This window comes from Mastomys coucha, unplaced genomic scaffold (genome assembly GCF_008632895.1).
Source record: "Mastomys coucha isolate ucsf_1 unplaced genomic scaffold, UCSF_Mcou_1 pScaffold23, whole genome shotgun sequence".
Classification (NCBI taxonomy): domain Eukaryota; kingdom Metazoa; phylum Chordata; class Mammalia; order Rodentia; family Muridae; genus Mastomys; species Mastomys coucha.
Window position 1 is genome coordinate 81,869,286 of NW_022196906.1, and position 17,134 is coordinate 81,886,419.

The window sequence follows — 17,134 nt, forward strand, 5'->3', positions numbered from 1 at the left end:
AGAAGAGAGGCTTTTGGAGAGAGGTAGGAAATGAACATTGTCACACTGGGACAGACACAGGGAAATGCACAAAGAAAGTCAGCAGCTGAGGTTTTAAGACAGCAAACACAAAATGTGGGGAAGATTTCACAATCCTTAGGGAGAGAGGTAAGGGGGAAGTCTTCCACTTGTAGGCTCTTCACAGCAAGACTCACTAGACATCCTCAGGAAAGACTGGCAAAGGGTCCTGAGGTATCTAACCTGGTAAGAATTAACAGCAGCCGTCAGCAAGCAGCCAAGAGTCCTGAAGTATCTAACCTGGTAAGAATTAACAGCAGCCGTCAGCAGGCAGCCAAGAGTCCTGAGGTGCCTTTAATGACCAGCAAAGCAAAACCCTCACCTACGTTCCTCTATGTGAGAAATAAAGACTTTGTGTGTGTGTGTGTCTGCATTTGTGTCCATGTGTGCATGTGTGTGTTGGGGGAAACACAAATGTCACTGTCATCCTCAGAGACCTATTGAAAAACCCATTGCAGTTAGAAACATACAAGCAGAAAAAGAAACACAACAGAATAGATTTTAAAAATAAACACCACAAACCCCTCTTAACCTAAGGGTGAGAGGATATGAAGATAATCTTGGGTTTGAGGACTCCTATGGTGAGATTTTTGAGATCCAACATGCTGGTGGGCAGGCTGGTGGGGTTTGTGAGAAAGTATTTAGGAGTAGTTTGGAGTAGGTTAGTGTTAATTATAATGTCATTGGCAGCAGGAGTGGCAGAACCTTTAATCCCTGGAGCCCAGTTGGAAGGAAATGAAGTCATGGAAGCCAGGCATCTGATGGAGATATTGGGACCCTGAACCTTTACTGAGTTTATGCTTCTTGATCATCCTTTTTGGAAAAGCCCCTCCCATCACACACTTTTGCCTTGCTATACTGCATCACCAAAGTCCCCAAGCAGCAGAGTAAAGTGACGACAGACTGAAACCTCTGATTGTGGGCCAAGTGAATCCCCTCTCCTTTATAAGACTTACTTCAGGTATTTTGTCAAAGTCATAAAGTGCACACAAGCACAGGTAGGGATGAAGATGCTGGGGATGGCCTTCAGATACTTCTGTTAAAGTGTGCTGTATTCAGGTATTTCTTTTGTGGCCACATACTTGATAGCTACTATGAAAATAAAGAAAAGTAAGGTAGAGTATAAAAAAGAAAGGTGGGAGGGTGAACATATGTTTAAATAACGAAAGTAAGATTAAATTTTAGGTTGAATAAAAGCGAGAGTAAGATCAAACTAAAAGAAATGCATGTAAAGTAGAAAACTTAAAAAATAACATCCATTCTTAATAAAGCTTAACATCAAACAATAAAGACATAGAACATAACTGTGTGTGTGGGGGGGAGATGAAAGGATCAAGCCAGTAATACAAGCTTAAATCTAAAAAAGTATTGAACCCATGAAAAATAAAGAGTACAAGTATCAGAGAGGGGCTGGGGAGATGGCTCAGTGAGTATAAAGGGGGTGGGTTGTCCAAGCTTGAAGAAAGGAGATTTTTAAACTTTTAATTGGTTCTCTGTGAATTTCACATCATGCACCCCAATCTCACTCATCTCCCCTTCCCCTCATACCAACCCTCCACCCTTGCAACCTCCCCCCCAACAAAGGAAAAAAGATCTAGTTATGGAATCTGTAGTGTGCCAGTGTGTCTTACAGCATTCTCTTTTGTCCATGCTTCTTTGCCTGCAGTGTTCATTGCAATGAGTCTTCTGCCTCTGCTACTCCCTCTATCCTGGAACCTCCCTGGTCCTCCTCTCAGATACCCTGCTGCCACCCTGTGTCATGGAGATCGTGTAGTTCTTCTGTGTTGCCCAGGTGAGGTGCAGGGCCTGCTCCTTGGGTGTTGCAGCAGGCAAAGGACAGGGCCAGCTCTCCTGCTCTTACGACTATCACCCACTTATCTCACGACTAAGGGCCCATTCTCCCACTTGCCACAGGAGATGAGGGGTGAGGTGGGAGGAGGATATCTCTTCCTTGTCCACACTACCACATGGGAGATGAGTGGTAGGGCAAGGTCTCCCATGCTTGCATCCTTGGGTGTCAGCTCACCTGCAACTCCTGTAATGTTCGAGACACACTTTCCTAAGTACTACAGCTGGCTAGGGGCAGGGTCCACTCTCCTACTCTCGTGTCCCCAGTGCCAGCTTTCCCATGATACCCAGGTGAAAGGTAGAGTCAATTTTGCTTATCTCTCAGACATCAACATGTCCCCAGGTGACAGCCCAGACCAGGAATGTCTGCCTATCCTTTGGTGGTAACAAACCCCTGCTGCTGCAGGGCATGTGCCTAAACACATCCCCTGTTGGCAGCTCAGGCCAGGACCACACCATGGTTGCAGGTGACATAACTGACCACTCAAGCTATTCCTCACTACCCCTGAGTCTCCAGCTCTGCCTCTCTTCATTGTGCCTACATCCTTTTGTTTCTCTCTCTTGTCCACTTCTCTACCACTTACTTGGTCCTCTTAGTGGTACCCAGGGTCTCTGAGAGTCTGGGGTCATCTCAGGAATGATCTCAGGTGTGCTATGCCCTGCTTGATCATTATGGCACGAGTAGGTGTCTTCTCAATCATGGTCTGAGCCCCCCCTCCCCCAGGCACCAGAGTGGTGGCCATCTCGGGCTAGCCCCCTGGTACTGGATGTTAGGTTGATAATACTTCAGATGTTCATAGGTTGGAATGCTGAGAGTAAACATAGCCTCTCTCCTCTCTGCCACCTACCGATCCACAGGTGACAAAAGCCATACCTGCAACACTTCTAGGGGCTGCAAGAATAGGGTTTAGATTCCCAGAACCCAATAAATGCCAAGTAGACATGGGGACCCACTAGTAATTCCACCACTAAGAAAGCAGAACAAGCTGACTGTCTAGATCTGGGTTCAAGGGAGAAGCAATTGAAGAAGACTCCTGACATTAACCTTGGACTTCTACACACATGCAAACACACAAACATGTATATACACCACACAGATATACACACACACACACAAAATCAGGGAATAAGTTTTGGAAATGATGTTAAAATAAGAAGAGGAAAAGTATTACTAAAGATTGATAAAAGTGTTTGACTTTTAAAGCAAAGAACAAGACTGATCAAGAAAAGAAGAAAAGATATACTGTGGAATAATGGGCAAGGCAAAGAATCTCCGACATAGGCACTGGGGAAATCAGGCCAGCCATGCAGGGTTGTATAATTCTAAGACAATCCATATCAGTATTTTGGATTTTAATCACATGCCTTTCCTAGAATGCTATCCTTCCCTTCTTCTGTGATCTCTTCTTTTCACCTTCCCTGTATCAACCAACCAATCAATCAATTTCTGTCTCGTTTTTGTGGAATTTTTTTTTTTTTTGGCTTACAGTTGCAGGATGATACAGTCCATCATGACAGAGAAAACAAAGCAGCAGGCAGGGAAGACATGGCGGCAGGAGCTGAAGGCTAGCCAGTCACACTGCGTCCATACCAAGGAAGCCGAGTGAGCAGAAAGTGGATGTGGCCTGTAAAGACTCATGGCTGTTACCTGTGATCCTTCCTTCAGTAACTCTTTGACTCCTAGATGTTCCACAACCGCCCCAAAGAGTACCCCCAGCTGGGGACCAGGTGTTCAAAAATGAGTCTTGTTATAAGAGAGACACTTCACATTCAGAACACAGGCACACACTGAGCCATCTCTCTAGGCTCCACTTTGTTGGTTTGCTTGTTCTTGTTTTTTGAAACAGAGTCTTATTCTAGCCCAGCTTGACTTACAGCTCACGATGTGGCCAGGCTAGTCTTGAACTAAGAGCACTTCTCCTGCCTCAAGACTCCTAGTTTTAAGGATAATGGGTATAAGCCACCATGCTTAGCCCTAGTCTCTTCATTTTTTTTTTTTAGAAAAATTTACTTTTCATGTTATACATGATTGCTACTTTCTCCCATTTTAAATGTGTCCTTTCACAGGATCTAAATGTGAAAAACCCAGATCTGATATTCTAGGTGCTAGTCACCAAATCGCTTTACAAATCCTAATCATTAGCTCTCTCTCAGTACAACCCATGGTCTGTATATACTCCTTACAGGATGGACACTGTTGGAGAGTTGATGAGCTATTTGGACAGGCTCTGAAATTAACTGCCTTTTAATTACTACTCCATTGCTTACTACCTTGGCGCCAAGGTGTTCACCATTTTGCAAATGGAGATAAAACTACTACTTGGTTCATTAGAGTGTTTGAGGGGGCAAATAAATCGATACATACACAGCATCTGACGAGACCTTGGATCAAAGCAAACCTTCAGTAGCTGAGACTGGCTCTAGTGAGCACAGAATTATTTGAGGCTTTCCAGTAGCTGAAAGTTTACACCTCTGAGAGTACATAGCACTGCAAATGTTTCCTCTGTGTTCAATGTATGAACAATATAAAACAGGGGCCTTCACCATGCTTGCAGATTAGTACTCTGAACTGGGCTATCATGATGTAATCCTGGCAAATCACTTGGGTTTGTCAAAATGAATAATCAAAGTGCTTTTCTTATGTGGTTCTGTTGAGTGTTTGATTAGTGGAAACCTGGTAGAAACCTCAGGATATTTTTCTGGGGTCTCAGTGATTCCATTCAATACTGCCTGGCTGTTTTGAGTTTATTGGGATCAAGTCTGCATAGGAACCACTGACCTGAGAGGATGCTGGGAAGTGGTCTCAGAAAATAGAATGCTTGAACGGATGTCCTACTTGGCTTCTGTTCTTTGTCAAGGGATGGGACTGTCATTGACATCCCGAAGGCTTTGGATACCTGGTCCAATTATTTGGTTAAAATCTTGGCGACATTTTCACAATGTTCTAGAAGACCTACTGGTATGTGTATGTGTGGTTGGTTGGTTGCCTTATTGATTTGTTCTTATAAGCCTAAAGGAACATTCTTCAGCCGCAGGACTGGTACCTATCTGCAAGGTTATTTTTCAGCCTTTGAGTCTGGAGTCCATTGTTGTATCTAGGGAAAATCTTTCTGGAGCCTGAGGACTCTGTCCCCACAATGATGGTAAGTTCCTAGAAAGGTCAGGGCACCTCTGAGATGGAATTTTTGTCTTCTAAAGACTCAGGCTCCTTTTCTGTTTCTGTTAGTTGAACTTGAAAAAGATGTTTGTATTTCTCAGTAAAAAAATATCTTCCACACTTTAGAACATGCAAAGAACTTAGCTAATTAGTTAATAAAGAACTTAGCTAACTCCAGCCATGCCTCTAAGTCTAGCCTCCCGCTTCTGAGCAGGTGTCCACACCTGAACCAATGGATGTATTTCAGAATCAGCAGATTCAGAGCATTGCTACTTCTACATTGTACTAATATGAATCTAATGTCCATTTCACACAGGAGGGAACTTGTGTCTTGGAGAGATTAAGTATCTTGCCCAAGGTCACATAGCTGAGAACAGGCTGAATTAGGACACCAGCCCTTGGAGGAATGACTCCATGCCAGCTTTTCTAAGGACCATGGCTTGGTATGCATTCTGTGTATATTTAGATTTTGGACACATTTTGCTTGTAAACTACAGCACTCAACTCATTTTAGGTTAGCCCTTCCTTTTTGAGAAGCAATGACACACACAATCAAATGTACACTACATATTATACAAATATATGTAAGTTTTGAGAGCATCCTCAGCACCACCAAAAACCAATGTGACTGGCTGGATCCTGGAAATGCTAGAATGGCCTAATTATTGGCAGTGGCCTTACAGAGAAGATTTGAGAAAAAAAGAATAATCCCTGTGCCTTTTCAAAAAACACATTGGTTAGGCAGGAACAGGAAAAGCTTGCCATTAAAGTTTCAATTTGCAAGTTCAGAAAAAAAAAAAAAACCTCTGCTGTTGTGGAATTCATAAAGCAGCAGAGCAGTCGTGCTATGATATTTACAAGACCTGGGAGCAGCAAAATGAGCTAAATCAAGAATGACCATGTCATTACCAGTGGCCAGTAGAGAGTACATATGAGAGAGTTATTGTGGAAAGGGCACTGGAAAAATGTGATTTAAACAGTTCATTTCATAAATGTTAACATTGGAAACTAAGTAATAAGACAGGGAAAATTTTAATCTGCATATGTACCCTGCCCCCAATATTCATAAACTGAATTATGAGACGAGCTATACAGATTAAAAGCTGTTTGGATAGCAGTGTAATTAATTAAAACCAACCCACCACCACCAATAAGAAAACAAATCTGATGTGTCTTCCAGGTCTGGCTAGGAGATAGGGATAATGTTTGCATCTCATCCATTGAGATTTAGTAAGCTAGAGGCCTAGAGACACTTTGGACCTAGACACGAGGCTTAAGAAGGGACAGTCAGTCAGAGAGAATGAGAGACCCCTTGGCTGGAAAGACTGATAAATATCGGCATGTATAGAGGGAATCAAACTACTGAAAAATATGAACTAGTTCATGAAACTCTTTAACTGTAAATCTAGGAGATGGGATGAAACTCTGATACCAGATAAGCTAACAGAATAATAACTAAGAATAGAGTTAGGTCTGTCAAGCACTTAATAACTACTGTGTGCCATGTATACCCCAGGACTGTGCAGGGTACTTTACATGAATGATCTTACTTGATATTCACAATGGATCGCTAGGATGTGCTTTCATTATGTCAGCCTCACATGGCAGTGACTTTAGGCTTAAGCTCCCTAACGTGAACATAGCCTGGTGACTATTCATAACTAGCACTGCTGCTGGCTGGCTCCACCACCTGCAGACTGCCACGAGTCCTGTACAGAAGCCACATGAGCCAACTCAGGGCACAGTCCTGGAGCTGGCCTCTTAAGGTTAGGAAAGGTCCCCACTCTGGCCCTAGGACAGGTTTATATGTCAGGAGGATTGGCTAGGGGAACTCAAAGGCTCAGCAACAGTACTGTTTGCTAGCTTATGTCAGACCCACCATTTTCCTGTCCTATTAGTAAACTATAAATAAATAAATAATAAATAAAAAACAAAACACAATTCCCCCCCCCCCAAAAAAAAACCTAAAACCATACGTGTGTACCCTTCAATTTACACATATTGGTTTGGTTAAAATAAATTTTACTTGAATTAGTTTGGGGGTCAGAAGGCAGAAGCAAAATTTCTTAAATTTTTGGTCACATATTAGCAACAGATGTGATTCAATACTGTTAGTGTTAAATGTTCAAAACAATTTTAACAGTGCACTTCTAGAATACTTATTCTTTTATCATAATATTCCTGTGAAATACGGATAGATGTGATTAACTTGTCTCTAGATGAAGAGTTTAGTGAAGAGAGATCCGGGGATGTATACACACCTATTTCCTGAGGTTAGAATTCAAGGTAATTCAAGCATTGTGTGTTTACTTCTGTTACCAGTCCTTCAAGGTCATTATGAAAGTTCATTCTTGTTAAATCCCCATCAGAAGGTGGATACTTTGCTCTTTCCCAGCATAATCCTCAGCTGCGGTGGTGACATCCTGTTTTGTTTGGAGAGCATTGAGTTTCTCTGCTACAATGTTCAGAAATGTACTCGGTTAAGTATTTAAATGCTTAATTACAAATATGGGACATGATCAAGTTACCTAAGTAATAAGACAGGGAAAAATCTAATCAGCATATGTGGTCTATTTCCAAGTGTCAAATGGCTGTTCTATGTGACCTTCGTTACAATCCCTGCCATTATATCACCAGCACGTCTTTATAACACCTTAAAAAGCCTGCCTGTTTCCAAGAGTGGCATTATAAATATGTTTCTTTATCCCACTCTCATTATAACAAGAAGAGGTCAGTGGTCTAAAGGGTAGTTTCATATTATAAGAGGGATAAAAACTAAAAATCAATAAATCTCCAGATCATAAATGTTACTACAGTCTGGCAAGGTTGAGAAAATTATGAGCTGGGCCTCATGATGTCTGGGTATTGTAGCTTGTAAATTTCTACCTACAGATGTTATGTGGCTGTGCATAACACGTCTGCTGGGCTCTTTGTAGAACTTGCTCACAAATGTGGTGGAATTTTGTTTGGTATTAGTTCCGAGGTTAGTGGGGAAATATTAATAGAGTATCTCAGCATATAAAGCCACGATGTGTTCTTATTTCGCGGATGAAAATGTGTCTAACATTATAAAGTCACAGTTTTTCTTTGGCTTCATGACTTTTGTCAGGAAACTCAAGTAGGAAGTCATCTGTTTATACTGCTTAGTAACTTAGGGATCCGGGGCACTTTGGCAAAGCATTTGTCTAGGCTTGCATGTTCACACCGAATACTGATAATGCTAATGCTCCCACCGAAACAAGAGAGGTCGTCAGCAACGTAAAAAAAAATACTCCATGGGAGACACAGGTAATATGTTATTGTACAGTCCAGCATGAACTTTTTGTTAGTGGTACTTCCAATTAAATGCTAAAAGCAGACATGTTCAATCCCCACCTTTGTCATATCAGAGTGGTGTGCTCATGGTCTAGATGTCTAGCTTCTTTGAGTTATTCATTGATTATTTTCTTTGATTTCACTTGGAGACAAGAGAAGATACAAATAAGGAAGCTGTTGTGAAGATCAATTTTTGGGAGGCAGGGGAAGTAACATAGATAGTGATAACAATCTAATATACTTTTTTTTATGTATGTAGAAACCTTTTAGTGATTCTGAAAACCAAAAAAAGAATGAGTGCCACGTGTGTGGTCTGAATTGTGAGATAGTTTCTCTGTGTAGCCCTGGATGTCCTGGAACTACATCTGTCTACCAGATCTGCCTGTCTCTGCTCCCCAAGTACTGGCATTAAAGGCACGTGCCACCACTGCCTGGCTCTGAATTTCTTTAAGGAGGTTAATCCCAGCACTTGGGAGGCAGAGGCAGGTGGATTTCTGAGTTTGAGGCCAGCCTGGTCTACAGAGTGAGTTCCAGAACAGCCAGGGCTACATAGAGAAACCCTATCTCGAAAAACAAAAACAAAAACAAAAACAAACAAACAAACAAAGCCAAGAGTACATAGCCTCATTATCAGTACACAAAGAATATGCACTGAGTTTCTTTCTAGGTGTGAGGTCTACATTAGTAAACCAAACAGATTAATATATGTCGAACATATTGGGTAGTAAGTTCTATATAAGAAATACTAAGCAGATTAAGGGATGAATAATGATAGAGTAGATATGTCAATTTAAGAAAGGAGAAAACTTACAGGAACGGAACTGCTGTTAAAAACAGACTTGCTACTCCATTTGTTACACACTCCCCTGTCAAGGCTTCAAGCCTTATAACAACAAAATAACAACATGGCAGAAATGGCACAGAACAACCGGAAAGAAAATTATGGAAGTCTAGGGCACACATGTACACAGGCTCTCCGTCTCTCTGTCTGTCTGTCTCTGTTTCTCTCTTTCTCTCTCTCTCTCTCTGTCTCTCTGTCTCTGTCTGTCTCTGTCTGTCTCTGTCTCTCTCTGTCTCTCTCTGTCTCTCTCTGTCTCTCTCTGTCTCTCTCTTTCTTTCCCCCATCTGCTGAATATTTTCTGTCCTAGAGTTGGAGAATGTAGAAAGTGCAACACAAAATTTTAGGGAAGTGTAGTGGATGAACACAGCTATTCAGAATTTAGCTGGCTCCTCAACTTGCTATTTGGAATTTGGCTGGATGATTAGCTTACTTTTCAAAATTCATTTGAGAAGTAGAAACTTCAGTCCCCTCCCAATTGCTGTTGACAGGCAGCGTTAAGAGAACCCAGTTCCACTCACTAGGGTTCATGATGAAAGAGTCTTTTGGCTTCACCTGACTATCAATGGGTTAAGGACAGCGACTAGCAATAAAGATTGTAATTTAGTCTCATAGCATAAAACAAAACAAAACAAAACAAAAACAAACAAACAAACAAACAAACATAACAGAAAGTAAAAATAGGGCCTCATGAAGCAGAGCTATAGAAGAGCTTCAAAATGCACATCAAATTATAATCAGATGACTAAGTCTACATTAAAACAATAATATTAGATGTAGTTAAATTCTTTGCTTCAGTGTGTCACTGTATTGAGCAGCAAGGGTATAAAAGCTCCATTGAGGCTTAAAACTGGCACCCCGAACTTCAAACATGCAAGGCTTTGGGGTGCAGAGGGCAAAGGAGCCATTGCAAATGCCTATGGATTAGTGGATATCTAAACATTGTAATATATGTGAAAAACTATACCTAATAATAAAATATATGATCCTGTAAGAGTCCAAGTAATTGGATAATTCACAGAAACTTTTAACACAACCATTTTAGTGGACTTTTTTTTTTTTAACATAGTATTATAGCAATCTTTCCCTCTCCCACAAATATATAAGGACATTCTCTCTACATGATCATCCGCATGTCTGGTTCTTCAGGAATGTGGTCAACAGTACAAAGCTGATTTTCTTAAATCTAAACTTCAGCCACTAAGAGTGAGTAGAAGACGTAACAAGACCACAGTGTAGCTAGCTGGCTTACAGGGGCATGCGCTGTTAGAATGTGCATGAGCACTGAGCAGCGGGGTAGTACAAAGAGCTGGTATCAGAAGACAGGTGAGCGGTCCACAAATTGGACATGCATAGCTTGGGGTCTGGAGACACGAGGAACCCAGTGTAGGAGCAGTTCAGGTACTAGCTGTAGAGATCAGTGAATAGATCAAAACTAGATAGGAGCCCAAGGACAAGCAGAAGTTACAGGTTAAAGTGATTGGGTTGGTATTTCGGAGCAGCTACATTACTCATTTCCTTGACTGGCAGATATATTTCTGGGTTTTGGTTTTTCTCTCTCTGCTTCTCTTCTTGTGGGCTGGGGCGGCGGGGGGGGGTGGAGAAGACAATTTTTATTTTCTGTGAGACAGTGTTGGCAAGTGGAAGTGGGCAGACAACATCACATGTGGACTTTTCAGAAGATTATCCATTTTTATAAATTATTCTCAAATTGCTCTCACCATTTTAAAGAGTAAAGACTCTCCTGAGAGTGTATTTGATCATCAAAACAGTTTTTCCATCATGCTTTGTGTTTAGAATGAATAAAAGTGGATGGGAAATTGATTAAGGCTGACAGTTCGCTGTGGACTTCAGTGTACTGCAAACTGAGCTGGCAAAATTTTTTCCTTGAACCGGAAAGAGATGGGACAGTAGACTTAACCTATCCCGTCACTTCTCAAAGGCGCCTCTCACGGGAAGGGCTTTGTCAGACCCTGTTCGTTGTGAGCTCTGTGCCCTTTGATGATTTTTCCTTTTAGCTTTGGGTTTCAGGAGCATATTCAAGATATAACTTTACTCCATGACATCTGCCGTGGGGGGCGGGGGTTCAAAACCACAAAGCAAAGCACGTTTAATGATTTAAAGCTCACAGCCTTATCAACAGCAACAACTGTTCACCATCAGAGTCAACATGCCGTCACCACATGCTACGGACGTGGTTGTGAGTTGATGATTACTGCATTTGCAAGGTACTGTCACCAAAGATCTGTTTTCAAGCACTAATTGATGAATTCTCTCTGGACCAGTGTGAAGAAACGCTGGAGCACTTCAGTTGGTTGGTTTTACAGGCAGGCGGCTTAAATGGCTGCTAACTTTCTCCACTCACCACCCTTGTCCTGTCATCTTTCAACTCTCTCCACGGTGTGCTTCCTGATGCTGAGGGCACTCAGTGTCAGAAGAAGAAAAAAAAAAAAAAAAGAAAAGAAAAGAAAACACAGCCATGAATGTCACACTGCGCATGCGCGGCATTTCTGACCTGCTATTGGTCCAATGACATACTCCGTGCAAAGAGGTCAAGTGATCCTGGGGGTTATGGATCCTGTTTCCTTTGTAGAGAATCCCAAACCCTTTATCATGTTAAAGGTTGTGTTTCTACAGTGCATACCTCTATTTGGGCAATGTGTTTCACTGGAAGTTGGGATTTCAGGAAAAGCAGCAGAGGAATCCAATGTTTGAAACGCCAGGAACTTGCAAGGAAAATGCAGCCTTCAAGACCGTCCACCTGTATCCTCAAAGGTTTAAAGCAAGTAGCTTTAAGAAATCAGAGAGCATGGAGTTTGCTTTAACTGAACTTTTCGGGTGTTAGCGTCCCCCATGGTTTACAATGGCTACATTTGGTCTTGGGGCTGAGTCACATCCTGGAAGTAGCTGTAGCCCCTTTCTTGGATGTGCGCCACTATTTTCCCTGAATATATTCCACGGATCCTCCCCTTCTACAGTCTCCAACGTGATCAGTCTCTGACGATCCCCATTTGCCACTCTTTTGCATATAGATCCCCGCAATGAAGTCGCAGTCTCATTGACTGTGGTCTAGAAGAGAGTCAGTCATTCTTAAAGTCCTTTCTCTTTAGTGAGTATTCTTTAGCTCTGTCAATATGCTTGGTTTTCTAGGTAACTCTCAGAGGCATAGTCTGCCTCTCTTTCTTACTGCTAATATCTTTGTATGTGGGGGGAATGGGGCTTTGTTGTAACCCCTATGCCTTATCCATGCATAAACACACTTGCTCTGTTCAGAAGGAAATGGGCACAAGACCCCTATGACTCACAGGTTTTTACTTGTGCTTAGAGCTGATAATGATTGCAAAGGGCTTTGCTTCAAGTATGCCACATCATATTTAATAAATGCTGAACTCAAAAGCAGACAACCAAACTACAAATAGATAAACAAGACCTACCAGCAGGGAGCTAAAGGTGAAAACCAAAAACCCACTGAAACCAACAGAGCATTTCCTGAAAAATAAATAAAAAAAAAAAATCAGTTATTTCATTATTAAACCTACCTAATGATTTATTCCAAGGAACAAATGCAAAGCATATTAAAAGTGATTTCTAATTTTTAAAAGTGCCTTTTAAAGATTGTCATTATGGTTATTAAATTGCTGCAGCTCACTTAAGGCTTTTCTATGGAAGAGCGTACATACTGTAACATATTAAAACAGTGCATCATACCTAGAAGTGGTCAGTGGTAAGAAAACTCAGTCAGACCACTCCATTGCTGGACATCAGGACCACCAGAGTCCTGTGTATTGTCAACTGGAATATGAAATTGATGCTGAGGCCTGAGTTGTTCTTTCTGGTAAACTTTTAAGAGTGGGGTGAAAACAAATGAGCTGTGTTGTGTGTGGGCAGCCTTGTTATTAGAGGGTGATGGATGTAGCTATTAAACATTCAGGTAAAAAAAAAAATGGACTGGTGCTTTCAGTGCCACAGGGAGCAGCTTTCTCTCTGTCCTTACCCGGTCAAGTGATACAAAGAAAACTTGGCTGCTAAATAATTCTGTGTAACTGCTCCCGGGAGGATTGGAATGTTCAGGAAGGAGGGCTTTTGTGTACAAGTGCCCATTTAGGACAATACAATGGGAAACAAATACATCTGTGGGGGTGGACGCTTACCTGCAATTATCTTTAGTTGAAATTTCCAAATGTTGAACATAATGAAAATTCCCTAGATAGAAAAAATGTCCCTGGTTAGCTTCAGTAGCTACTCGTTACTTTCTAAATGTTCTTGCCAGGCAGCCTGAGCAAAAGGAAACTTTTTTTTTTTTTAAATGAAAATATTACCTGTAACGCACAGGGGCAGGTTAGCTGGTCTATTGCTGGCAGTAATTCCTCCGTAGGGCTTTATGATTTTTTTTTTTTTAGGCAGGGGGTTTACTTCCTCACCTGTCTAAGCCCTTTGTAGGCGTGTGTTAGATTACGTGGGACCCTCTATGTCAATCTCCCAAACTGGAATTAATTGGCGAGGGAGACCGTTCCAGGTGGACAATTAGGATTTTCTTTCTCAAGAGAGGTGTTAAATATTTCACACCACACATTCTACATATATCATGCTTTACAACCCCTCATTAGCCCACACAATGAGCCAGGGGACGGCTCCAAGCTCTTACCCTTGGGTGATAGTTGAGGGGGACCTAAAAGCATGAAAAATGGTGCCCTTGGCTACACTCTGTGCTGCAGATAGAAGCAGACTCAGGGAGCAAATTCTAAACCAATGAAATAACTAGCTAAATGCTCACATGGAGCCCATGCTGTAGCTCGCTCTTCTCAAGAAAGCGCCAGGGGAGTCTCACTCAGTCACCGCAGAGAGTAGGCCTACCTGCTACATTTCCAGGGTAAATCTCATCTCCTTCCACTAAATCTGACCTCGTTCCCCACACTGCATGCCAAGGATCTTCGTTCATCTTAGTTTCGCTGTTTGGTTAAACTTATTGTTAGGGAGCTTTGGGATTCTCTTCCTGTTCTATCCTTTAGTCTCTCTCTCTCTCTCTCTCTCTCTCTCTCTCTCTCTCTCTCTCTCTTGCTCTCTCTCTCTCACTCACTCTCTTGCTCTCTTTCTCTCTCGCTCTCTGTCTCTCTCTCCCTCCCCCCGGCTGTCTCTGTCTCTCTCTTAATATTGTGTTATCGTCTCTCTCTTAATATTGTGTTATCATCTGTAACTACCCTTTTTCTGAATTATTGCAACCCCAAATCTGCTTCCTCCGTGTCTTGGAACTTGTGTGGGTTAAGAGGACCACTTCTGCAGCTGCAGCTGTCTTTTGCAGATGCCTTATTTTAGATCAGTTTCTCCCACCTGGTTATCACTAACATCTTAAAAACTGCATGGGTACTTCAACAAATAAAGCACCACCAGAAAAGTGGTCAGCTCAGTGTGTGCTGAAGCCATACCTCTATTTTGTATGACTGTGTAGTGGAATAGTTTAAATTACTGTAATGAAGATAGAGACACATGGAAAAGTTGGGTCTGGAGGAATGGCTTCAGCAGGTAAGAAAAGAACTGGCTGCTCTTGCAGAAGTTTTGGCTTCAGTTCCCAGCACCCACATGACAGTCATTTGACTTCATTTCTAGGAGAGCTGATGCCCCTTCTGGTTTCTTTAGGCACTGTGAGCAGTGGTGCAACATGGATACATGCCGGCCAACCATCCTCCCCATAAACAAATTCAGGTCTTTAAACAGCAAAGAAAAACATGAAAGGCAGTGTTATTAAATTGTAAAGTGGACAGACAGAGATGCAGACTGATCATGTGCCTATGAAGACAAGAAGTATATGAAATGAAAATGTAGATAGTGCCACAGTGAAGCCACTGGCACTCCTAATTGAAAACGTTTCCATAAAGTTATCACACCATTTTATAATAATTTTCAGCTTTGACCCAGCCTCTAACTTGTTTCTCCTTCCCTAGGTATTAGTGTCTGTAACTGCATGGCTTTTTTTCAGGCTCAAGGCTCAAGGCTGATATCTATAAATTCCATCTCAGAGCAAAAAATAAGATTAATTGTTTTTAGGGAAAGTTTATTTAATGCTATGATAGTTTTTCTAACCAATTTTCATTGGTTTAATAATTCAGGCTTTAAAAAAAGTCTTTAATACGTTTGCTCAATTTAAGAGGGGCTTAAACTACAAAGAAAATGTGTGTCTCCTCCTATCATTCTGAGGCTACGCTCTCCTTGAGTGAAAAAGCCAGGAAGCAGGAAAGCAGGCAGGTCCCCTTTCTAAGAAGCCTGATGTTTTATCTTCTCTGTCTCTTGTTACATCAGGCATCTTTGAAAGAAACAGTTTAAAACAAATATCCCACTTCTGTGTAGTTTAGAGAAAACTTCCTTAGACAGAACTGAGGCCCTGCTTTTCTTCAGAGGAAAGCAGAACAAGCTGCTACACTACGGATTCACCCAGTTGTTTTTTCCTGTTGTATTATGTTTCTCCCCTTGTCAACCTCCCTTGTCAGCCTTCCCTCTCCCCTCCCTGAGCCTCCAGTTTGGTCTCTGGAAGCATGCCTTGCTGACAAGCCTGGGGTTTGGGCCAGAGTCTCCGGAGGATCCCAGCAGGCTACTTTGTACCGTTTGCATTGGCTTCCTCCAGTGCCCTGAGTCCTTCTGTTCAGGAGAGGCGAGGATTCAGGTTTTAGAGAGAGTCTAATCCAGAACTTTGGAGCATCCCTTTGTAGCAGTGTGAGCTGAAGCTATGAGGGAAAAGACAAGCCCTGGATCCAGGCTTGCTGTTGATCCTGAGACAGCAGGAGTGGCTGATGCCCTGTGCCCAGAGCCTTACCGCCAGCTAACCCTGCCCGGATCTGAGAGTGGAATGGTTCAGTATCGCACACAGGTTATTAAAGATTCTGTTCGCTTTACAACGGCCTGTTAACAGCTCTAATGTCTTTAACATGTGCAGCCTATTGACTTTTAAGTAACATTTTATTGAAGTAACTGCCGTGCTTATTAGCCCGTAAGATTTACGCTTCATTTTCAATCCTGAATCTGAAGGAGGGGGCAGGCTTCCTTGAAATGGTGAGGACTAAGATAAGAGATGTTGAGCACTGGTGGGAGCTATGAGGCGCTAGGTACAGAGGGCTAGGGACGAGAAGCAGCAGGTCTGCTAGGATTTGAGGTGGGCTGAAGGATCACAGGTTAACAGTCATGTCTTCATTAACTGGGCTGAAATTTGGAAGAAAAAAATACTTACAGACATGGCCAGTGTTTAGGCTATGGTTGTGTAGCTTTAGGGTGTTAGGCCGCATGGTTACTTTCAACAAGTATAAAATTTTATACACATGAATGTACCAGGCACCAGGACCAACTCCTGAAGGTAGTGTTCTGTCACCGAGGATTTTGGTATATCTTGTTGTCGTTGTTGTTGTTGTTAGTTCCTAAAAACATGAAGAACAGTGCTACTGTTAGTGCAGATTACTGTGCACAAAGCAAGCCCATGAGCAAATGTCCTCACAAAACCACGGGGACAACAAATAGGTGGGATTGACCTGGTCCTGCAAGACAGACTGTATTAGAAATATGTAAATGGCAGAGGCCATACACAGTTTCATTTTTTTCCATTGACAACTGAAGAAGCACTTACATACGAATATGAGTTTGTCTAAAAGCAGGGACCCTGTCCACATTACTTGGTGTTTGTAGTGTGAGAAGGGAGGAGACGAAACCCTGCAACGTCCCCTATCCAAGGATGGACAGCAAGAAGCAGTTCCCAAGGGAAGCCATCTGGTGGGCATCTACAACTACTATCTGGCTTTCAGCGAATGGAATGACTCCTGGAAAACTGTGTGTCTCTCACCTCAGTGTTTCAAGTTGTGGACCTAGCAGGGTATGGCTTCCTCATCGCTGTCCCCAACTAGAGATAAAATATGCTTGGACATTTGTAGAAAAAAGTAAAG

At 42.1% G+C, this 17,134-nt stretch overlaps 1 non-coding gene across 1 annotated transcript; it reads right to left on the minus strand.

Moving 5' to 3' along the window:
- Positions 1 to 2,671: 2,671 nt before the first annotated feature.
- LOC116074125 lies at positions 2,672 to 2,801 on the minus strand. The gene has a single exon (XR_004112092.1). It is a non-coding gene; the product is annotated as a small nucleolar RNA SNORA17 (small nucleolar RNA).
- Between the last annotated feature and the right edge of the window lie 14,333 nt (positions 2,802 to 17,134).